The sequence below is a fragment of the Aquarana catesbeiana genome, linkage group LG13 (assembly GCF_042186555.1).
Source record: "Aquarana catesbeiana isolate 2022-GZ linkage group LG13, ASM4218655v1, whole genome shotgun sequence".
NCBI lineage: Eukaryota > Metazoa > Chordata > Amphibia > Anura > Ranidae > Aquarana > Aquarana catesbeiana.
Genome location: NC_133336.1, coordinates 1,741,691 through 1,767,398, shown reverse-complemented (window position 1 = coordinate 1,767,398; position 25,708 = coordinate 1,741,691). Strand labels below are relative to the sequence as shown.

The 25,708-nt window shown below is 47.4% G+C and overlaps 3 pseudogenes; all 3 read right to left on the bottom strand.

Annotated features, from left to right (window-relative positions):
• Positions 1-219: 219 nt before the first annotated feature.
• Positions 220-978, bottom strand: LOC141117559 (uncharacterized; annotated as a pseudogene).
• A 186-nt stretch (positions 979-1,164) lies between these two features.
• Positions 1,165-2,218, bottom strand: LOC141117558 (uncharacterized; annotated as a pseudogene).
• On the bottom strand, positions 2,217-22,460 carry LOC141117557 (uncharacterized; annotated as a pseudogene).
• Between the last annotated feature and the right edge of the window lie 3,248 nt (positions 22,461-25,708).

The window sequence follows — 25,708 nt, the reverse complement described above, 5'->3', positions numbered from 1 at the left end:
CATCAAAGATCAGGTCACTCCCTCCATCAGAGTACAGATTCTCTCCACCATCAAAAATCAGGTCATCTCCTCCATCGGAGATCGGGTCCTCTCCTCCATCGGAGATCGGGTCCTCTCCCCTATCAGAGATCAGGTCCGCTCCCCCATCAGAGATCAGGTCCTCTCCTCCATCGGAGATCAGGTCCTCTCCCCCATCAGAGATCAGGTCCACTCCTTCCATCAGAGATCAGGTTCTCCCCTCCCATCAGAGTACAGGTCTCCTCCCCCATCAGAGATCATGTCCTCTCCTCCATCAGAGATCAGGTCCTCTCCTCCATCAGAGATCAGGTCCTCTTACCGATCAGAGATCAGGTCCTCTCCCCCATCAAAGATCAGGTCCTGTCCTCCATCAGAGATCAGGTCCTCTCCCCCATCAGAGATCAGGTCCTCTCCTCCATCAGAGATCAGGTCCTCTTACCCATCAGAGATCAGGTCCTCTCCCCCATCAAAGATCAGGTCCTGTCCTCCATCAGAGATCAGGTCCTCTCCCCCATCAGAGATCAGGTCTTTTCACCTATCAGAGTACAGGTCCTCTCCTCCATCGCAGATCAGGTCCTCTCCTCCATAAGATATCAGGTCCTCTCCTCCATCAGAGATCATGTCCTCTTACCCATCAGAGATCAGGTCCTCTCCCCCATCAAAGATCAGGTCCTGTCCTCCATCAGAGATCAGGTCCTCTCCTCCAGCAGACATCAGGTCCTCTCCTCCATCAGAGTACAGGTCCTCTCCTCCATCGCAGATCAGGTCCTCTCCTCCATCAGAGATCAGGTCCTCTCACCCATCAGAGTACAGGTCCTCTCCTCCATCAGAGCACAGGTCCTTTACCCCATCAAAGACCAGGTCCTCTGGTCCATCAGAGTACAGGTCCTTTCCTCCATCGGAGATCAGGTCCTCTCCCCCATCACAGATCAGGTCATAGGTGTGCGCAGCCTCTTGCATTAGGGTGTGCACCCCAAAGCTCAAATACATATGCATGTGTATATGTACTGATGGTGTCAGTAGGGCAGTGGACAGTGTCAGTAGTTTTATTTTTATTCTTTTAAAATTATTTTATTGTGTAATATTTTTATTTGGGATGAAATATCAGTGCTCTAAACAGGGGGGAATATGCACCACACAAGGCGATTAGGGTGTGCCCAGGCACACCTGGCACACCCTGTGCGCACGCCTACGGATCAGGTACTCTCCTTCATTAGATATCAGGTCTTCTCCTTCATCAGAGATCAGGTCCTCTCCCCCATCAGAGATCAGGTGCTCCCCCCCATCAGAGTACAGGCCCTCCCCCCATCAAAGATCAGGTCATCTCCTCCATCTGAGATCGGGTCCTCTCCCTATCAGAGATCAGGTATTTTCACCCATCAGAGTAGAGGTCCTCTCCTCCATCGGAGATCAGGCCTCTCCTTCCATCAGAGATTAGGTCCTCTTCTCCATCAGAGATCGGGTCCTCTCCTTCCATCAGAGATTAGGTCCTCTCCTCAGAGTACAGGTCTCTTCCCCCATCAGAGATCATGTCCTCCCCTCCATCAGAGATCAGATCCTCTCACCCATCAGGATACAGGTCCCCGCCTGAGTCTCCACCATCGGAGATCAGGTCCTCTCCTCCAACAGACATCAGGTCCTCTCCTCCATCAGACATCAGGTTCTCTCCCCATCAGAGATTAGATCCTCTCCCCATCAGAGATTGGGTTCTCTTACCCATCAAAGTACAGGTCCTCTCCTCCATCAGAGCACAGGTCCTCTCCCCCATCAAAGACCGGGTCCTCTGGTCCATCAAAGTACAGGTCCTCTCCTCCATCGGAGATCAGGTCTTCTCTTCCACTGGACATCAGGTCCTCTTCTCCATCAGAGCACAGGTCCTCTTCCCATCAGAGATCAGGTCCTCTGGTCCATCAGAGTACAGGTCCTCTCCACCATCAGAGATCGGGTCATTTCCTCTATTGGAGATCAGGTCCTCTCCTCCATCGGAGATCAGGTCCTCTCCCCCATCACAGTTCAGGTCATCTCCTCCATCAAAGATCAGGTCCTCTCCTCCATCAGAGATCAGGTCCTCTCCCCCATCAGAGATCAGGTCCTCTCACCCATTAGAGATCAGGTCCTCTCACCCATCAGAGATCAGGTCCTCTCCTCCATCGGAGATCAGGTCCTCTCCTCTTTTGGAGTTAAGGTCCTCTACTTCCATCAGAGATCAGGTCCTCTCCTCTATAAGAGATCAGATCCTCTCACCCATCAGAATACAGGTCCTCTCCCGAGTCTCCTCCATCGGAGATCAGGTCCTCTCCTCCAACGGACATCAGGTCCTCTCCTCCATCAGAGATCCAGTCCTCTCCCCCATCAGAGATTAGATCCTCTCCCCCATCAGAGATCAGGTCCTCTCACCCATCAGAGATCAGGTCTTTTCACCCATCAGAGATCAGGTCTTTTCACCCATCAGAGTATAGATCCTCTCCTCCTTCAGTGATCAGGTCCTCTCCCCCTATCAGAGATCAGGTCCTCTCACCCATCAGAGATCAGGTCTTCTCACCCATCAGAGTACAGGTCCTCTCCTCCATCGGAGATCAGGTCTTCTCTTCCATCGGACATCAGGTCCTCTTCTCCATCAGAGCACAGGTCCTCTTCCCATCAGAGATCAGGTCCTCTGGTCCATCAGAGTACAGGTCCTCTCCACCATCAGAGATCGGGTCATCTCCTCTATTGGAGATCAGGTCCTCTCCTCCATCGGAGATCAGGTCCTCTCCCCCATCACAGTTCAGGTCATCTCCTCCATCAAAGATCAGGTCCTCTTCTCCATCAGAGATCAGGTCCTCTCCCCCATCAGAGATCAGGTCCTCTCACCCATCAGAGTACAGGTCCTCTACTCCATCGGAGATCGGGTCCTCTCCTCTATCAAACATCAGGTCCTCTCCCCATCAGAGATCAGGTACTCTCACCTATCAGAGTACAGGTCCTCTCCCCCGTCAAAGATCAAGTCCTCTCCCCCATCAGAGATCAGGTCCTTGCCGCCATCAGAGATCAGGTCCTTGCCGCCATCAGAGATCAGGTCCTCTCCCCCATCAGAGATTAGGTCCTCTCCCCCATCAAAGATCAGGTCCTCTCCTCAATTGGACATCAGTTCCTCTCCTATATTGGAGATCAAGTCCTCTCCTCCATTGGAGATCAGGTCCTCTCCTCAATCGGATATCAGTTCCTCTCCTCCATTGGAGATCAAGTCCTCTCCTCCATTGGAGATCGGTCCTCTCCCCCATCAGAGATCAGGTCCTCTTCTCCATTGGAGATCAGGTCCTCTCCTCCATCAGAGCTCAGGTCCTCTCCTCCATCACAGATCAGGTTCTCTCCCCGTCAAAGATCAGGTCCTCTCCTCAATCGGACATCAGTTCCTCTCCTCCATTGGAGATCAGGTCCTCTCCTCCATCGGAGATCGGGTCCTCTCCCCAAACAGAGATCAGGTCCTCTTCTCCATTGGAGATCAGGTCCTCTCCTCCATCAGAGCTCAGGTCCTCTCCGTCATCAGAGATCGGGTCCTCTCCCCATCAGAGATCAGGTCCTCTCCTGCATCGGAGCTCAGGTCCTCTCCTCCATCGGAGATCAGGTCCTCTACTCTATCAGAGATCAGGTCTTCTCCCCCATCGAAGATCCAGTCCTCTCCCCCATCAAAGATCAGGTCCTCTCCCTCATCAGACATCAGGTCCTTTTCTCCATTGGAGATCACGTCCTCTCCCCCATTAGAGATCAGGTTCTCTCCCCCATCGGAGACCAGGTCTTCTCCTCCATCAGAGATTAGGTCCTCTCCCCCACTGGAGATCAGGTCCTCTTATCCATCGGAGAACAGGTCCTCTCCCCCATCTGAGATCAGGTCCTCTCCTCCATTGGAGATCAGGCCTTCTCTCCCATCAGACATCCGGCCCTCTCTTCCATTGGTGATCCGGTCCTCTCCCCCATTTGAGATTAGGCCCTCTCCTCCATCGATGACCAGGTCCTCTCCCCCATCTGAGATCAGATCCTCTCTCCATCAGGCTTTGACAACTGATTCTCTGCAGTGCTTTTGAAAAGACAATATAGACATTTGGCTGGATGGGTCCTTTATAGCCTATCTCTAGACTAAGCTTCTTTTTTTTTTTTTTTTTTTGCTTTTGGAATTTATATTATAGCCAGGGACTGGCAGCTTGGTCCCTGCTTAAATTTTGAGGAGCCGCATGTCTCAGTGCGTGCCTGTTTGCTTTCTCTCTGCTTTCCTCTTTCTCTTCCCCCCATCACACCCGACCTATGCTCCATCATGAAACACTGAATCGCCAGAAGATATCTGGAACATGGACTTCTCAATTAGAGCACCACCAAGCCTGGACTTTCCTCTAAGAGACTTTACCTGTGCAGGTAACCTGGGGCTGCCACAGTCAATTTCATTTAGGAAGAGGACATTACTGCATGTTATACATGTTCTGACAAAAGTTCAGTAAAGTTGTTTCAACTGTTCAAGGCCTGGTCTGAAGTTAATCAAAGGGCCCATATGCTGTCCTAGTGTCTTGGGACACTAGGACCCCATAGTGTCCAAAGACACTATTGGGAGTTAGCTTGGGAGTCAAAGGGAAGAAGAAGATGGCTGTGGGGACCCACAGGAGGAAACAGCAACCAGTCATTGGTGTGGTACCTGGTTGGGTGACAGGTCCCCCAGTAATGAGGGGGTGTAGTGTTCCGACTCCCTCTCTAGCTGTCTGTCTTTGTCAGTCACCGGCAGATCTATGGCCTGGCCAATAGGTACGCAAGGCAAGAGTTAAGTCAGAGCACGCATGAGGTCTGCGGGAGTGAGGTAACAATGGTACACTGACTGGTGTTATAGGCATAGGCTCCACGTTCAACACATACACCTGTACAAGTGTGTAGGACAACATCTTCTGAATGATCTCTACATACAACACTACACACAAGTGGCTCATCTCTAAGTTGGGGGACTGCCCTAATGTTTGATTCTTCACATGACCGTGGTCCCGCCTGGTCTCGGGCATTGCTGAGCACACCTTCTGGCAAGGTGTTACGCCTGTGCTAGTATAAGTGACCCTAGCAGTCGCTGCTAAACCCAAAGGTGGCCAGGAGAAAAGGCGGTCACAAGTTGCCTCCTGCGACGTGTAGTCCCATGGGGGAACTGCTATCTTGTGTGGAACCGGAAAAAGACTACATCTCCCAGGGAGCTACGAGACTCTGAGGGATTTTCACCAGATTGCCCAGAAACATTTGGGGCAGATGGCACCAGGATAAGAGAAAGTGAGGACCTGTGTGTCAGTTCTTCTAGCTCTTTGGGTAGAAGCAAAGAACCCACCTTGGGGAGGGGGGGTAGTGCTCTCATGTGACCCAGAACTTGGCGCCCAACAAGTTAACGGGAAGCATGTAGGGAAGGTCCATCATCATCCACCTGTCCAGCCAAAACCCATCACCCCCCTACATGCTAGTGCCCTAAGTCATCACAGCACGGAATAGGTGTACGGCCACACCAACCATATTGCCACTGCAGAAGGACTGGAGAGACCGCTTATCACCACCCACAATGCTGTTCTCCAGAGACTTCAAGAAGAGACCAAGGGGGCCCTTTCTACCTCTGCTACCCACAGCTGTGTCGCAGGATTGGGGAGAGAGCGTTGTCACTACTATCTGCTGAAACTGTACTACTGAGGAGCAGCTAACCACCATGCTCTTTACAACCACATCTATACACGCTATATACAGCACTCAGAGGTACATTGCACTCATATTCAAGATCTTCCTGTCTCACTGAACTGCCCTTGCAACTGACTTGTCTTTATCCAATCTCTGTCCCCCTCCACCATCTTACCCCTGAGCCAAAAAAATACAACTTCTTGGGCAGTTCTCTGACATGAAGGTGTCCCAGAGGTTGCTTTGGTGAAGACAACAGGGGCTAGGGAACAGAGGCCCTACACCAAGGATCTAGGAGCCCAAAATTCATCATAGAAGTCCAAAGACACAAAGCCAATGCATTTCGTTGTGTATTGTAGAGTCTTAGGTCACCAGCAGTAATCCACTAATTAACCTGTACAAGTCCCTCCCTCTATCCAAAACAGTTCTTGAAGTCCTGCTTGAGGGGGGGGAATGTCCCAGAAGCACGTCAGCTTTTTTTTTTTTTTTTTGGCCATCTAGGACTAAATATATCATTTGGGCTTCTAAATCTTTGGTGTGCTGCCCTTGTTTTTCCCTAAACCCTTCAGATATTAAAGTAAAGTCAACTCCAGGATTTAAAAAAAAAATCCACCCTTGTTTGGCCCACTCCCCCCCCCACCACCACACACACACACACACACACACACACTGCAAAGTTAATTACTCTAGAGGCAGAGGATTGGGGTATAAATACTTACCTTGCTTCAGCCAGCTCAATCTAGCTCTGCGTTTTGTCACTTGCAGCTGCAATGTAAGCTCCGGTTAGACTCTGGTCACACCCCAGCCTCCTCAGTGCCCCATACAAGATTAATGCCCCTGTATTGTACATGATGCAGCAGTGGCTCCCCCCAGACCATAGCTATGAGTGGATGAGGAGAGTGCTGAAGCTGACCAGAGTGAGGAATCAGGTAAGTGATAAAGCCTGTTGTGGAACCCCATGGATAACTCTTGCATTGCGTGGGGTGCACTACAAGGGTTAATTCTTTAATTTTTCTGGAGTTAGATTTTGTAACGGATCCCCGTCGCATTCCGCTTGAGTGCTTTCATCATATACCGCTTCCTCCCAGTCTGAATATAGATATCAGATATTTCAACCCCTGACAACCACAAACAAGGCAATACTTGTTTGGTTGCTCACCACTTGGACATAGGGTGTGCATGGGGAGCTGAAACAAGGGTTTCCCAACCTCTCCAAGGGATTCTGGGTTCCACGGGCCCTCCCATCACATCTCTCCCCTTTCGGCAGAAGACTAACACAGGAGGAGACCCCAGATGGGTTGACTCCGAAGTTCCAGTCCCCCGATGCCTGTACCCACACAGTACCCCAAACAAATTGTTCCAAACAACATTACTCACCCAGCCAACCTCTGCCTCTCTCATAGAACACACTCGCTGATGGGGGGAAGCGCAGACAGGTCCTTCCCCCTGGAGTCCCTTCATCCGCTGGACCGAAGACAGGGTGGCTGGGCTCACTCCATAATGCTGTTGGGCATCTGGGCTGACTGCCCAGCATCCCTGAGGTATACAGGTGGAGACCGAAGTCCCATCCACCTTTACAGGAAATCCATCCTCTGTTAGTTGAGGGCAGAGTCCAGCAGCTGGATTTCTGCTGGAAATCTGATGGATTTCTGTTAGTGGAGACCACAGGCCCATCCGCCGACACCAGATCAAGCTGCAGTTGTGAGGTGCCAACTGCATTCTCTCCTTGGATCCCAATTTGAAGCTCGGGAGTAACTGCCACCTCCTCACCCTGGGCCTCCAGAACCACCACAGGTGTGGGACTCCCTGTCCGGTTGCCAGTGCGTCAGCTGGGTTGATGTCATAATTCTGGGGTGCCGCCTGCTGCTGGAACTCCCTTTCACTGGTATTGTCTCCCAGGTGCACAAACCCTTGGGGAAGGGGGAATGGCTGCTTCACCTCCCTGCCTCTCTGAAATCCACTGGGGAAGAGGAACCATCACCTTCTCACCTTGGGCCTCCGAAACTGGCACGGGTGTGGAGCAGGGGTGCCAGTACTTCTGCTGGGGGTTCACTAGGTGGTTCCTCGTCTACAGAAAAGTAGATTAAATCACTAGTCTCTGGAATTGCTGAAAATCCAGGGCACGGGCTGGTGACACTTGGGCCCAGTGCCATCCATCTCCCTTATCCTCATCCGGCTGCTGAACAGACGCATTCCTCCATCCAAGGTTGTCCCATGCAGAAACAGGATTATCAAGGTTGGTCATCAGCACTTGCTGCATCCACCATAAGACCTACAAGTCCATAGCTGCGGGTGCAGGTGGGCAAAGCACACTGTTACTCTGCCACATTGCCAACTCTTCAGCCATGATTTCAGAGCTAACAAACAAGATATTTGGGGGGCACACCCTCTCATTAAAGCTGGTGCAGCCATAAGACCATACAGTAGAAGAAAATTTTTAAGCGCACACATGCAAAAAAATTCACCTCCAGCAAGGCTAGTTTAAAAACACCTAAACATTTTCAAAAAGACATTATCAAAAATATGGGGATTTGGTCACACTATATTGCTATATGGTGCTAAGCCCACTTACTGCGACAAAGTACCCCATGATTAGTGGGTTCTACACTATCCATAGATTTGGGAGATCCTGCTTCTCTGAACTATGAGAGCTACATTCTTCTAAATGGGAGAATCTTGATTTCAGAGCTGTCTGCTGGTACTTCTGGATAGTCCCAGGCAAAAGGAGCCCAGCCCTGGCGCTGAGCAGAGTCTAGCAACCGTCTGTAGGCGATCTCCAGCTCCCATTCCTGAATGGCCAGAAACTCTATATCTTCCAGTGCCCAGTGCACTTCCGAGACATTCAGTATCTCTACTCTGAAATCTATGATTTCGTCCAATCGCCACTCCAAATCGCTCCCAAAGTTATGGTCCCCTGTCAGCTTCACGTACAACAGTCCCAGGCCACTGTAGCCAAAGCCTTCCGTTGGGCTGTCATCCACTATCTAAGGACATGCTTGGTATACATGCCATCTGAGGACTCTGTAGCTCTCATCCAGCCACATTTCTGCCCAGACCAGTCTGCTTAACTTGGCTGTCTGCTCCTTTTGCAGTTTTTTCTCCACAAAACAGCACCTGCAATCCATACCACGACCAATACCTTTCCTGGATGGAGGGGAGAATTTTTCCCTGGTGTCACTGCTCATGGCTAGTGTTTCCTTCCAGAGTTTGCAGCGGATAGAATCACACCATCCTAGCAGGACCTGCTCTTATACTGGTTCTCTGTGCTGTATCTGCATCTCTCGCAACCTCCTTTCCGAATTCCTCTTCCATGGTGGCTGGTATCTGTACCTCTCCTCTCCTCTCCTGCTATCCAGACCTTAGATCTAGGTGGAGGTTTGGATGTCCCAGACTGCAGGAAGCACCCACTGCTTGCCATCAATGTAACGAATCCCCATCACACTCCGCTTGAGTGCTTTCGTCATATACCGCTTCGACCCAGTCTGAATATAGATATCAGATATTCCAACCGCTGACAACCACAAACAAGGCAATACTCGTTTGGTTGCTCACCATGAACTGTTTATTAGAACAAGAATACAGTCTTATATACAGTTGAAGAGGAGGTTCCCCCCTCCTGCTAATATTACTCTAACAATACACCTGTAACCAGAAACATAAATTAACATGAGCTAATTAACTAATTCCTTAAAGCAGCTGAGGTGACTAGATGCTCAGCTGGCCGTTGTTGTGATTAATCAGGATTTCACTGCAGGTCAGACTTGTTGTCACCGAGCTTCACACAGTAGATTATACATTATCATAAGTATAAACACAGGACACCTTCTCACAACAGCAGGAGCTCCAGTAGGAGTCGGCCCGTCTCCTACATTCTCCTACATTGTACAGAGGTCAATGTGATCAGCTCTTTCAATTAACATGTCGAGTTCAGAATTAAACAGACTAATGCCCCGTACACACGATCGGATTTTCCGACGGAAAATGTGTGATAGGACCTTGTTGTCTGAAATTCCGACCGTGTGTAGGCTCCATCACACATTTTCCATCGGATTTTCCGACACACAAAGTTTGAGAGCAGGATATAAAATTTTCCGACAACAAAATCCGTTGTCGGAAATTCCGATCGTGTGTACACAAATCCGACGGACAAAGTGCCAGGCATGCTCAGAATAAATAAAGAGATGAAAGCTATTGGCCACTGCCCCGTTTATACTCCCGACGTTCGTGTTTTACGTCACCGCGTTTAGAACGATCAGATTTTCCGACAACTTTGTGTGACCGTGTGTATGCAAGACAAGTTTTAGCCAACATCCGTTGGAAAAAATCCTAGGATTTTGTTGTCGGAATGTCCGAACAAAGTCCAATCAATGTCCGATCCTGTGTATGGGGCATAAGAATAGTCTTTGGGCAAATCCAAGAAAACAGTCTCTCAAAAATGTAACAAAAAGAGGAATATAGCAATAACCAATAACGGGGTGAATGTGGATATATATTACTGTCCCATTTTAAGTTATTCAAGCCACTTTTTCTCTGTCACCTTGTGTCACTAATGGACACAGGGTGACTTAGACATAGTGGGTGCATGGGGAGCTGAAACATGGGTTTCCCAACCTCTCCAAGGGATTATGAGTACCACGGGCCCCCCCGTCACAGATTTTAATTACCGTCTTTGTTCCTGAACTTCTTGTCTCAGAAATGGAGGTTTACAAGGACAAAACCATCCTTTAGTAGGAAGAAAGGGGGGATACCAATTCTATCAGGTTTCATTTCTATACAGTATCTCACAAAAGTGAGTACACCCTCACATTTTTGTAAATCTTTTCTTCTATCTTTTCATGTGACAACACTGAAGAAATGACACTTGTCTACAATGTAAAGTAGTGAGTGTACAGCTTGTATAACAGTGTAAATTTACTGTCCCCTCAAAATAACTCAACACACAGCCATTAATGTCTAAACTGCTGGCAACAAAAGTGAGTACATCCCTAAGTGAAAATGTCCAAATTGGGCCCAAAGTGTCAATATTTTGTGTGACCACCATTATTTTCCAGCACTGCCTTAACCCTCTTGGGCATGGAGGTCACCAGAGCTTCACAGGTTGTCACTGGAGTCCTCTTCCCCTCCTCCATGATGACATCACGGAGCTGGTGGATGTTAGAGACCTTGTGCTCCTCCACCTTCCGTTTGAGGATGTCCCACAGATGATCAATAGGGTTTAGGTCTGGAGACATGCTTGGCCAGTCCATCACCTTTACCCTCAGCTGGTCGTCTTGGAGTTGTGTTTGGGGTCGTTGTTATGTTTGGAATACTGCCCTGTGGCCAAGTCCTCGAAGGGAAGGGATCATGCTCTGCTTCAGTATATCACAGTACATGTTGGCATTCATGGTTCCCTCAATGATCTGTAGCCCCCCAGTGCCGGCAGCACTCATGCAGCCCCAGACCATGACACTCCCACCACCATGCTTGACTGTAGACAAGACACGCTTGTCTTTGTACTCCTCACCTGGTTGCCCCCACACACGCTTGTCACCATCTGAACCAAATACGTTTATCTTGGTCTCATCAGACCACAGGACATGGTTCCAGTAATCCATGTCCTTAGTCTGCTTGTCTTCAGCAAACTGTTTGCAGGCTTTCTTGTGCATCATCTTTAGAAGAGTATTTAAGAATTTGTATCACCACAGAGTGGTACTGTGGATATGACACACTGATAATTAATGCCACGTCCCGATATTTGAGATTATTGAAAAAAAAATTTCTGGATGATGGACTTTGTAGGCATAACACAAAAAAGTTTTTTAAAAATTAAAATCAATCAAAAAATTGCTCTACATGTTGCGCATTCAAAAACACTTCCTCAGGAGCTGTTGGCATATTATTTTTCAAAAAGAAGAAGAAATAGAATAAACTGAACGGGGAATAATGTCCGCGACCCTAGTGGACGTTCAGAGAAACAGATCTTCAAGGCGCTTTTTGAAGTAGTCTAATAGAACCAACTTGTACCGGGTACCCTAGGGTAATTAGTGATAGCTGATAACGATAGTATACATAACAAACAAACAACCAGGTATAGATTAAATCAATTTTGGAAAACCTACCACTATATGAAAGCCAGTAGTCCAGAAAGTAATAAATGGTCCCTAATAGATATCTTAGACATTGATGATTCCTGGAGCTCCCCGCTCAGATGACAGCACCACACGGGGAAAAAGCAGCTGCTTTTACCCTGTGTGGCGCTGTCATCTGAGGTTTCCCCAAATTGATTTAGCCTATACCTGGTTGTTTGTTTGTTATGGATGCTATCGTTATCAGCTATCACTAATTACCCTAGGGTACCCGGTACAAGTTGGTTCTATTAGACTACTTCAAGAAGCGACTTGAAGATCTGTTTCTCTGAACGTCCACTAGGGTCGAGGACATTATTCCCCATTCAGTTTATTCTATTTCTTCTTCTTTTTGAAAAATAATATGCCAACAGCTCCTAAGGAAGCGTTATTGAACGCGCAATATGTAGAGCAAGTTGAGCGGAGTTATATATGATACGCTGTCTCTTCAAAACTTCATATCATTGCAAAAAGTGAATTGTTTGGTTTTCCAAAACTTTCAATATCCAATTTGATTATGTAGATGGTGTAATTATTATGCTCATGGCCACAATCTCTGATTATATGAAATTTTATGTATGTGTTTTTTAGTTCTATTTTTGTAATAAATACTAATTTTAAAAAAAAAACTTTTTTTGTGTTATGCCTAAAAAGTCCATCATCCAAAAAAAGTCTTTCAATCATCTTTAGAAGAGGCTTCCTTATGGGACCACAGCCATGCAGACCAATTTGATGCAGTGTGCGGTGTATAGGCTGAGCACTGACAGGCTGAACCCCCACCCCTACAACCTCTGCAGCAATGCTGGCAGCACTCATACGTCTATTTCCCAAAGACAACCTCTGGATATGACGCTGAGCACGTGACCTCAACTTCTTTGGTGGTCCATGGCGAGGCCTGTTCTGAGTGGAACCTGTCCTGTTATACCGCTGTATGGTCTTGGCCACCGTGCTGCAGCTCAGTTTCAGGGTCTTGGCAATCTTCTTATAGCCTAGGCCATCTTTATGTAGAGCAACAATTCTTTTTTTCAGATCCTCAGAGAGTTCTTTGCCATGAGGTGCCATGTTGTACTTCCAGTGACCAGGATGAGAGAGTGAGAGAGATAACACCAAATTATACACACCTGCTCCCCATTCACACCTGAGACCTTGTAACACTAAGGAGTCACATGACACCGGGGAGGGAAAATAGCTAATTGGGCCCAATCTGGAGATTTTCACTTAGGGGTGTACTGACTTTTGTTGCCAGTGGTTTAGACATTAATGGCTGTGTGTTGAGTTATTTTGAGGGGACAGTAAATTTACACTGTTATACAAGCTGTACACTCACTACTTTACATTGTAGACAAGTGTCATTTCTTCAGTGTTGTCACATGAAAAGATAGAAGAAAAGATTTACACAAATGTGACTGATGGGGTGTACTTACTTTTGTCAGGTACTGTATATTGGAGAGGTATATTATTCACTTCCTGCTCTAGTGACACCCTGTTTGTCAGGCTATGGCAGAGTGTCACTGAGGCAGGAATTAGTGGGGAAATTCACCAGCATGGACACAAACAATATGTCAGGAAGACTGAGTGCATGGCCATGTCCATATTGCAACTTGAGGCCCAATATGAAGGGGTTTCCTTTATACACATTTGTGCTTGTGCTCAGACTAATGTGCATGAGCGTGCACATCTGATACTTGGTTTGGTGCCAATCACTCGATTTAAAGCGCAACACACTGATTAGAAGTTGCTGATTGGTTGTCAGCTTCTGTAACCTGACCCACATTCTGCCATTCTGTGTATGTCCTGGTTTGTCTCCTGACTTTGGGATAACTGATCTCCCGCTACTGACCTTGGCTCATGTCCTGACTTTACCTTCTGCCTGCTGTTTAGGTACCTTTGCTGCCCGTTGTCAGGACTTGTGTCAGTACCTGGGTCATCTGCTGGTGGCCTTGTTGTTCCTGAAGTCAAAGGGCTCAGTTCCAGTGGCCACAAGCGGGTATCTCCCAGCAGCCTGCTTATCCGAGGAATTAGGCTGCAGCTGACGCTGGCTGCTGGGAAGTATTTAATCCCTCCCTTAACTGAAGTTTAGTGCTTCAGTGTTCTGTGAGCTGTGTCCCTGCCTGATCCTGTGCCTTGTTCCTGTACCTGATCCTGCTCCGTGTTCCTGTACCGGGTACTGATCCTGTGCTTTGTTCCTGTACCTGATCCTGAGCCTTTGCCTTGGTCTTGTGCCTTGTTCCTGTTCCTGATCCTGCACCTTGTTCCTGTGCCTGATCCTGCACCTTGTTCCTGTTCCTGTACTGGATCCTGCACCTTGTTCCTGTTCCTGTACCTGATCCTGCACCTTGTTCCTGATCCTGCACCTTGTTCCTGTATGATAGAGAAATCCCAGAACTTAGGGGTTTCCAATAACATTTTGACTGCTGAACCACATTCAAAAAGATGTATTTAATATTCAAGCCTATAGTTTGAGCCATAGGCAGGGAGAACAATACAATAAGTACATGGTGACATTCAATATGATTGTTCTGAAATGGCAGGGAGCCTCATAGTACAATTTATACATTCTACTGGGGGTGGCACCTTGAATGGGACTCTTTTGAAGTACCTTTCAACTCTTTGGTGATATTCATTGATATGCAGATGGTCATTTAACATATACATGTCACTTCCCAAGCTCTGTGGGAAAGCCGGAGATAGAACTTTTCACAGCTGAAGGTGTAAATGGCATTTGATCACCAAAACAGCTGTTAACTCATATGACTTCTAAACATTTGTAAAAAGTACCTCTGCTTAATCAGAATACATGTTTTGATAATCATAACTAAATGTTTGATAAATAAATAGTTATTCCATTTACCCTATCACTGTACCTGTTCCTGTACCTGATCCTGCTTCCTGTCTCAGGCCTCACCTCCCCCTGCTCATGTTTGCTTCCTCCATTTGTACATAGTTATGTTGTCATTTGGATTGCTGCTACACTGTCACATTTATTTTGTCACTTTACATTGTTTATGGTTTACTGGTGTTGGAAAGTGATATTTATGTTAATAAACTTAATTTAGCCTTATTCAGCCCAGTTCCCGATGTCTTAAGGTTCAGCCCATTGAAGTGGGGGGGGAGAGAATTTGTGCTTGGAGGTGAAATGAATGTGAGGGGTAGAGGATTTGTGCTAGGAGAGGCGGTTTTGGGATAACTGATCTCCCGCTACTGACCTCGGCTCAAGTCCTGACTTTACCTGCTGCCTGCTGTTTAGGTACCTTTGCTACCCATTGTCAGACTTGATCAATTGTTGACTTGTGCCAGTACGTGGGTCACCTGCTGGTGGCATTGTTGTTCCAGGAGTCAAAGGGCTCAGTTCCAGTGGCCACCAGAGGGTGTCTCCCGGCAGCCAGCTTGTCCGAGTAATTAGGCTACAGCTGATGCTGTCTGCTGAGAAGTATTTAATCCCTGCGTTAACTGAAGTTTAGTGCTTCAGTGTTCTTTCTGTGAGCCGTGTCCCGTACCTGGTACTGATCCTGTGCCTTGTTCCTGTACCTGGTACTGACCCTGTGCCTTATTTCTGTACCTGATCCTGAGCCTTTGCCTTGTTCCTGTACCTGATCCTGCACCTTGTTCCTGTTCCTGTACCTGATCCTGCACCTTGTTCCTGTTCCTGTACCTGATCCTGCACCTTGTTCCTGCACCTGATCCTGCACCTTGTTCCTGTTCCTGTACCTGATCCTGCACCTTGTTCCTGTTCCTGTACCTGATCCTGCACCTTGTTCCTGCACCTGATCCTGCTCCTTGTTCCTGTACCTGATCCTAATCCTTGTTCCCATACCTGATCCTGCTTCTTGTTACTGTTCCTGTACCTGATCCTGTGCCTTGTTCCTGTACCTGATCCTGATCCATTGCCTCGTTCCTGCACCTGATCTTGCTCCTTGTTCCCATATCTGATCCTGATCCCACACCTTGTCCCTGTACCTGATCCTGTGCCTTGTTCCTGTACCTGATCCTGATCCTGTGCCTTGTTCCTGTACCTGATCTTGCACCTTGTTGCTGTTAGTGTACCTGATCCTGCGTCTTGTTCCTGTTCCTGCAGCTGATCCCGCACCTTGTTCCTGTTCATGTACCTGATCCTGCACCTTGTTCCTGTTCATGTACCTGATCCTGTGCCTTGTTCCTGTTCATGTACCTGATCCTGTGCCTTGTTCCAGTAACCTGCTCCCTGCCTCCAGTACTCCTTGCCCTGATCTGCTCCTCTTTTTTCCTCTCTCAGTCCTCACCTCCCCCTGCTCATGTTTGCTTCCTCCATTTGTACATAGTTAGGTTGTCATTTGGATTGCTGCTGGACTGTCACATTCATTTTGTCACTTTACATTATTTGTAATTTACTGGTGTTGGAAAAGTGATATCTGTTAATAAACTTCATTTAGCCTTATGCAGCCCAGTTCCCGATTTCTTAAGGTTCAGCCCATTAAAGTGGGGGGGGGGGGAGATAATTTGTGCTTGGAGGTGAAATTTGAGGGTTAGAGGATTTGTGCTAGGAGAGGTGATTTTTTTTTTTTTTTGGAGGGGTTTGGAGGGAGAGAGAGAGAATTTGAGCTTGGAGGGGGGGTGGGGGAGTGGTGGGCGGGGTTGTGATGGCAGGGCGGATTTCAGCAAGGGGGCGGGTTTGTACTGGGAGGAGGGGGAATTTATGCTTGGGGGTTAGCATACAGATTAGAGCTTAATTTTTTTTGGGGGGGGGGGGATTTTTGCTTGGACATAATGCTCATACATCTTGGGGGGTACAGTTTGGTATGCTTGCCCTGGGCTCTAAATAACCTTGTCCAGACACTGTATCCCTTACATCCGTATGGTATGGACTTAGCAAAAATAGTGCCAGCACTCAGGCAATAGGCCTCACAAAGGCTTATGGATTTCACAATTTGATCTAATTAAAATTATGAAGCCTATTGGCTGAGTGCTGGCGTTATTTCCAAATGGTTGTTGATGGTGTCACCATGGGCACTTTTGGTTGGAGAAGGAAATGAATGGGTTTGGTATTGGATGAATCGTAGTCTTGATCTTGGTATTGATCTTGGTCTGACTCCAATACTGCCTGCTGCATCAGTACCTGTGCTGCCTGGCAATTGATGACCCCTGACTATGTCTCTGCTTCCTGGTTCCAGTATCTCACCTGACTTCCAGCTTTCTGCACTAGTTCCGGTTTGAGCAAACTCAGTATTTCGGTGGACGCCATTATGTCTTCTGGATCCATCGCAGGCACCATACCTCTCCTTGTCCTGCTACTACTTCCGAGGGGTACTGGACCGGAGAAGTTAGGGAGGCCCGCTCATCGACTCGGCCTTGACCATGTAGGAACGTCTTGGCTGGAGTTGAGCTTTAAAATGCTTAAACAGAACTTCCAGGAAAGTAATAATAAAGGTCCAGGGAGCACCGAATTCGGCTGAATTAAAATGTTTACCGATCTATAATCCACCGTTATTCAGACTGGTATGCTTGTTACAAATTGGGGTTATAAACTTAGGATCTCAGATGGCCATTGTGGATAATTCCTTTTATTTAAAGTCTAAAAATATCTCCTCTACATTACAGAAATAGCTCGCCCAGCAGGACAAATCTCTTACCTGTTTGTTGTACAAAAGATGATTAGTAGATAAAATGGCTTCATGAATGGCATCGCAAACAAAAAAATTGTACATTCTTGGATAAGATTATCTCCAGTTCCTTTGTGTTTGAAAGGGGCTTTGGAGCTTAAAGTTGCGTTATACAAAATAGCTAATTAATTGGGGATTTTTCCCGAAACACTGTTACTATTTTTAGATGTCCCGTTAATACAAGGCTTAAATATTGCCTCGGTTTTTTTTCCTTTCTTTCACAGTTGAAGTAGACAATTTAGTCCAATTTAATTGCTGTTTAGTTGTTATTTTATGCTAATATCCAGAGTGGCTAAGCAGTCATGGGAACGGAACAGCTGGGGATTTAATTGAAGCTGGCAAAAGTTTTGGTTTCTTAGTCAACAAGAAGGAAAAAAAGCAACAAGGTTAATAATAGAAGACGTTTGACAAGGACCCGTGATTGGCCCCAAAATCTCTTTATGATTCTGTGATTTGGACAAATATCTCAAGTCAATGGGCATCTGCAGAACCCATCGGCTCGGAGGACCTGGGTGGAAGTACTGCCGGGACAGGTTGGAGAACCTTGCCACCCACTTCCACCGGCCTTCTGCAATGAAACATCTGGGTTTATTAGAAGATAAAATAGTTTTTGACTCAAAAACAGTTGTGGAAGTAGATCTGAATATCCCTGAGATCGCCCCCCCAGGGAAATAAGCCCACCATGGTTGGCTGTGATGTTACAGGGATGTCCAAATGAACAACGAGTCCCGGTTCTCAAGATATGTAAAGTGAAAGAATGAGAGCATCAAGCTGTAGGGATCGGTCCAGGTAAAGTTTTTATTTGGAAGTCTATCAAGAGGTGACAGCCAACACATTCCAGGTCACAAGTTCCATTTCACCATGGTTTAGATTTATTGTCTATCTCAGCCTTGCTCAAACTTTTTTACATGGGGGAACCCTTTAAATACCTTTCCAGGCTTGGGCAACCCCTGTTATAAATTATTATATTAAAAGAGAAACAAAAATTTGTATTTTGTATGAATCCAAATTGAATTTCAGACACAAATTACGAAATACGAATTAACGGCTAACACAAAACGGAACAGAACGAAACAAATTTATTGACAACGCACATGTCTAGCACTCACTGGAGCGTTGGGTTGTGGAGGGGGTGGAGCTTGCTGAGAGGCTGAGCCAGGTGCCAGTCCAGGGTGGATCCCGACCATATTTTTGCGATCTTTCCCCAGCCTGGACCGGCTCTTTTGACGTCAGCCGACAGCAGACTTCAGCCTGCTGTCTGCTGAAAATGGGTCACAGGAGTTCAGAAGGAACTTCCCTCCTGGGATCACCAGGGTGACAATGCAGGATCACAGTTGGGAGACATGGACAGAGCGTTGTCACCTATAACAGGAAGTCCATGAACAAGGACCTCCATTGTGGGATCACCAGGGTGACAACACAGGAGCATTATTGGGATACAGGGACAGAGCGTTGTCACCTATAAAAGGAAGTTCCTGAACAAGTACCTCCATGGCGGGATCACCGGGGTGACAACACAGGAGCACAATTGGGAGGCATGGACAGAGCATTGTCACCCTATAACAGGAAGTGGCTGGACAGGGACTCCATGGCGGGATCACCAGGGTGCAGTGTCGGTGCATCCATAAGGGTGCATGGGCGCCGCCCCCTCTCTCCTGCCACCCTCCAAAATGGCGAATGCCATGCTTGGCGCTCGCAGGTCACTCAGCTGTGTTAGGAAAGCGAATGAATATTCACTTTCCTAACACTGAACTGCCTCTACGCTAATCAGGTGCTCGGATCTGTTACCCGTCACCTGATTGGCTGAAACAACAGGCGCTGTTATTGGATGCCTATCAGGTGTCCAATCAAAGCAGAGGATGGGAAGAGAGGACGGGAGAAGACATCGAGGAGACCGCTCGCCACCATCACCCGCTGCTCCACCTGGAGACAGGTAAGTGACGGCAGATGGTGGGCAGGCGGGCACACTGGCAGCATTTGATGGGCACAGTGGGAACATTTGATGGCACACTGGCAGCATTTGATGGGCACAGTGGGAACATTTGATGGCACAGTGGGAGCATTTGATGGCACAGTGGTTGCGTTTGATGGGCACAGTAGCTGTGTTTGATGGCACAGTGGTGGCAATTGATGGGCACAGTAGCTGAGTTTGATGGGGTTTTTTTTTCAGAATTTTTCAGTTTGCTCCCACCAAAAAATGTTGAGCACCAGCCGCCCCTGCCAGGGTGACAACACAGGAACATTATTGGGAGACAGGGACAGAGTGTTGTCATCTATCACAGGATATGGCTGGACAGGGACCTCCATGGCGGGATCCCCCAGGATTATGTGTTTATATGAGACCCCATCGATCCCATCCCGGGGACGCTGACCTCGATGTTTGACAATGGTGTCTCCTCTGCCCATTGCTAATGACTAGTTTTCAGGTGAAGCACGTTGTATTCTTATTTTAATGTTGGTGAGCGCACATCCTGTCCACCCACCACCCGCGTCACGTTCCGTCTCATCGCTGCCTAGCAACGCTCATCTGATCTGCGTCTGGAAGACGTTTGATAACCGGTAAATGGACACAAACCGGGAGAAAACCGCTTTCTGTATCACTAAGGAGGAATGATACGATGTAACAGGCTCCTCCCACTATACGGCCATGTTAAAACTGAACTCCAGCAGATATAACCGATCAATGCGGCTCCACAACCAATAATTCATCGATTCAGATGTAGAGCACCCCCTAGGGAGCCGCAAGTATACTGGGATATCCCACCCTGCACAGCCAGGCACACCACATTACCATAGACACTCCGGAGACAGAGAACAGTCCGGGACTTTTGTTATTTATTGAGAGGAACAACATGGATAGGGATAGGAGGTTATGGGATGTCCATTGACTTCAACAAAAAACTTCACATTTTTCCTATATACAGTCTTATATACAGTCCCAATATACAGTCTCTAAATACAGTCCTTTATACAGTCTCTATACAGTCCTATATACAGTCTCTATATACAGTCCTTTATACAGTCTATATATACAGTCTATATACAGTCCTATATACAGTCTCTATATACAGTCCTGTATACAGTCCTTTATACAGTCTCTATATACAGTCCTATATACAGTCTACATACAGTCTTATATACAGTCTCTATATACAGTCCTTTATACAGTCTATATACAGTCTCTATATACAGTCTCTATATACAGTCCTTTATACAGTGTCTATATACAGTCTCTATTTACAGTCCTTTATACAGTCTCTATATACAGTGTCTATATACAGTCTCTATATACAGTCCTTTATACAGTCTCTATATACAGTGTCTATATACTGTCTATATATACAGTCTCCATATCCAGTCTATATACAGTCCTTTATACAGTCTCTATATACAGTCCTTTATACAGTCTACATATACAGTCCTTTATACAATCTCTATATACAGTGTCTATATACAGTCCTATATACAGTCTCTATATACAGCTTCTCTTCTTCCTCTAGCACTCGCTTGCAGAACCATATCCATTCCTTCCATCTTCACAGATCTGCTCCAATGTATCCATTCCTTCCATCTTCACAGATCTGCTCCAATGTATCCATTCCTTCCATCTTCACAGATCTGCTCCAATATATCCATTCCTTCCATCTTCACAGATCTGCTCCAATGTATCCATTCCTTCCATCTTCATAGATCTGCTCCAATGTATCCATTCCTTCCATCTTCACAGATCTGCTCCAATATATCCATTCCTTCCATCTTCACAGATCTGCTCCAATGTATCCATTCCTTCCATCTTCACAGATCTGCTCCAATGTATCCATTCCTTCCATCTTCACAGATCTGCTCCAATATATCCATTCCTTCCATCTTCACAGATCTGCTCCAATGTATCCATTCCTTCCATCTTCACAGATCTGCTCCAATATATCCATTCCTTCCATCTTCACAGATCTGCTCCAATATATCCATTCCTTCCATCTTCACAGATCTCCTCCAATGTGTCCATTCCTTCCATCTTCACAGATCTGCTCCAATATATCCATTCCTTCCATCTTCACAGATCTGCTCCAATGTATCCATTCCTTCCATCTTCACAGATCTGCTCCAATGTATCCATTCCCTCCATCTTCACAGATCTCCTCCAATGTATCCATTCCTTCCATCTTCACAGATCTGCTCCAATGTATCCATTCCTTCCATCTTCACAGATCTCCTCCAATGTATCCATTCCTTCCATCTTCATAGATCTTCTCCAATGTATCCATTCCCTCCATCTTCACAGATCTCCTCCAATGTGTCCATTCCTTCCATCTTCACAGATCTGCTCCAATGTATCCATTCCTTCCATCTTCACAGATCTGCTCCAATATATCCATTCCTTCCGTCTTCACAGATCTGCTCCAATGTGTCCATTCCTTCCATCTTCACAGATCTGCTCCAATGTATCCATTCCTTCCATCTTCACAGATCTGCTCCAATATATCCATTCCTTCCGTCTTCACAGATCTGCTCCAATGTGTCCATTCCTTCCATCTTCACAGATCTGCTCCAATGTATCAATTCCTTCCGTCTTCACAGATCTGCTCTAATGTATCTGTGACGAACCCCAGACCTTTTTCTGGGGTTGTGTCAGTGAAGACTGCAGGCCCATCCACCGATACCAACGCAAGCTGCAGTTGTGAGGTGCCGATTGCATTCTCGCCCTGGAGCTCCTGCGAAGTTGATTTTTGTTTACAGAGGCCAGTAGCATTCTGCCCTGTTAGCGCTTCAGCTGAGGACCCCACATTATCCACTCTGGCTAACTGTTGGGGATGGAGACCGTCTTCCTCCCCTGCCCCCCCTGTAGATCTGCCGCTGGGGAGGGAAGACCAGCTCTTTCCTCAGCTCTGGCTGACTGTTGAGGAGGGAAGATGACAACCTCCTCTCCCTTCTTCCCCTGGATCTTGATCTGCCGCTGAGCAGTGAACGCCACCTTCTCACCCTGGGCCTCTGGAACTGCCATGGGTTTGGGGCAGAGGTCTTCGACCCTCTGTACAGTCATCAGCACTTCAGCTGGAGGAGTGTCTTGTAACTCCACAGATGCTGCTGGCAGGAAATCCCATGCCCCTGTCAGTGTTGTGGGAGAAAGGCCGGCTGCCTTATCTCTCATGAAGGCCGAAGCCGCTGTTGGTGCTGGCCAGAGCTCAGTGATGTTCAGCCCTGATGCCAGCTCTTCTGCTGGAGGCTCACCATGTTGTTCTTCCTCAGCGGAAAAGTCTAATAAATCCTCAATCTCTGGAACTGGTTTCTGGGAATAGAGGTTCACCATCTCCTGTCCATGGAACCAAGAAGATGTAATCAGTGCTGGGCAGAGGCTAGCAGAGCTCTGCCCTGTTGTCAGCACTTCAGCTTTGGGGATGGCAATCTCCGGAGTTTCCGCTGACGATTCTGTGACTTGCTACTGAACATGTTCTAGCAGTTCCCTGTATGCCCTTTCCAGCTGCTATTCTTTCTTTAGCATGTATTCCAGAACAGGTTTAAGCTCTTAGACCCCTGCGAGACTGAGTATAGCCTCTCTGTATTCTCGCAGGTCCGCAAGGGTAGGTTCCCCTTCATCGCCAAACACAAAACCATCTGTAAGGCTCTCCCACAGCAATCCAGGGCTGCCAAGGTCATATCCCTCTGGAGAGCATTCTGTTGTCTCCCCTAAGTAATCCTGCTCTGCATGCCATTGTACAGCCCAATATCAATTGTCCAGCTCTATCTCCTGCCGGACCAGCCTGTCCAACTCAGACACCCATTACTCCTGGGGCTGCTCTCCCAGGAATGGCATCCGTAACTCCCATTGGTCACTGGCTCATTGCCCTGGGGTTGGAAAACACTTGGCCAGGTGTCTACCAGCGACATGGAGGGCTCCAATCCAGACCTCCACCCGAATCCGCTGCCTGATCTCCAGAAATTGAACTGCAGACACAGTCTTGGGGATATCTGAAAGGGTCCATCTGCAGCAGCCCGTGTAACTCTGATGCCAGGTCCATATCTCCGCTGGGGTGACGGAAGTCTGCTATACTGATCTTAAATCCTGGTGGTGGTTTGGACATGTTCACAGTAAGGAAGCACTATCCCACCGCTTGCCACCAATGTGACGGACCCCCGTACTCAAGAGGAGTATGTCCGCTATATAAGCTTCCCTTGCCCAGTACCAGCACGATTCAAGATCCCTTAGCCCACCCATTCACTTGTCGAGAAATGAGTGTAGGGTGGTAACAAACATAAGACTTTATTCAAACACAGGTACAAAGAGATATACACTCAGAGGACAATCCCCCCTGCTTTACATAATGACACAGAGCAGGGTAAACATTCAGTAACAAGAGACACACAGACAGCCTTTAGAAAGGCCTGCAGGAGAAATCCCCCCTCCCCTCTAGCAGCTAATCCCCATACACATATACATCCCATAATAGATTGCTCCCAAGGCAGACAGAAACAATAGAACAATAGGATACAGCCACTTAACAATAAATACATAACAAACCCCACCCCACCTCAAACCATCTGGTGAAAAGTCTGCAACAGTGTATGAGACTAAGCTCATACAATATTCCAGCAGTCTGAAAGGTGTAATTATTTATCTTCATATATTTCTTAAGGGAGATTGTTTATAAATATTAATGTTCCAAGTGAAAGAGCCCCTTCATTCTTTCAACACAAACCACACATATAGAACCCTGGATAAATGGTAACACTAAATGCTGAGTCCGGTGTGGTTGTAGGGTGAGTCTGTTTAGTGCAGACCTGACTGGGCTTCTCGGTCACCCTGTGCCCCTTATAGACACAGGGTAACTTACACATAAAAGGGGCCGGGGGAGCTGGAAAATGGGTTTCCAGAGCTCTCTAAGGTAAGCTGGGTTCCACAAGTCCCCCGCCCAAAGTGAAACCTGTCACAGTATCCATTCTTTTCATCTTCACAGATCTACTCCAATATATCCATTCCTTCCATCTTCACAGATCTGCTCCAATATATCCATTCCTTCCATCTTCACAGATCTGCTCCAATGTATCCATTCCTTCTATCTTCACAGATCTGCTCCAATGTATCCATTCCTTCCATCTTCACAGATCTGCTCCAATATATCCATTCCTTCCATCTTCACAGATCTGCTCCAATATATCTATTCCTTCCATCTTCACAGATCTTGTTAGGTACCTGGTAGTTGAGCCCGACTGGTAGAAGGAGACCTCTCTTAAACGCTGGTTCAGGAGCCACTGAAAGTGGGAACAGTGGTCTCTTGAGCACAGTGGGTAGGAGGGCCTGATGCAGGTTCCAGCAGAAGCAGGCACTGGAACTGGAAGGACGTCCCTCAGGGATGGCTGAGCTGCGGATGCAGGTAGACTGATGCAGGCCAGTAGGCAGGCAGGTGGATGATAAGGCAGCAGCAGGATCTGAAGCTTGGCAGAGCAGGCTGGAAGCAGCATCACAGGACACAGGCAAAACAGGGTCAGACAGTCCGTTTGGCAGGAGATCAGGCAAGTATATAGCAAGAGGGATGATCCAAGAATAGTCAGGCAGGCAGGAGTTCGGCAACGGGTCACAAGATATAAGTAAGGTCAGGCAGGCCGGGTCGGATAGGAGACTGGAGAATGGTCAGACGGAGCCGGGTCACTAGCAATACAACAACAGGCAGGATACAGGAACTTAGGTGCGGAGCTGCAAACGAACAGCACCTGACAGAAGCATCTGACATTCTTTTAAAGGACCCTTGGCGCCAAACCAGCGCTAGCGCGAACGGGCTCGCGCACTTGCTTACGGGCACACGCGGGAGCGCTCCGGCGCCCCCTGGTGGAGAGTTAAGCAGAACTGCCCTGGAAAGGCCCTTCGTGCACCTGCGTGCACGCATATTTGCCCGACGGCCACTGATATGCCCCTGACATTGCCCCCTCCCAATGGGCAGCCTCTGGATGCCCAAATAACTTTTTTTTTCAGGATGAGCAGAGAAATAGGCATGAATCAAACGTTTGGCATGAATATTACTGTCAGGTTCCCATGAGTTATTTTCCGGACCATACCCCTTCCACTTAATCAAAAACTGTACTTGCCCAGATCTTTTTCTGCAATGAAGGATGGCCTCCACTTCATACTCCTCATTACCATCCACCAAAACCGGTTCAGGGACCCTGGTGCCCCTATCAGGAAAAGGATCATCTACAGCAGGCTTCAAAAGTGATACATGAAACACAGGGTGGATTTTAAGTGAGTCAGGTAAACACAGTTCATAGGATACCTCGTTGATTTTCCTTTTCACAGGG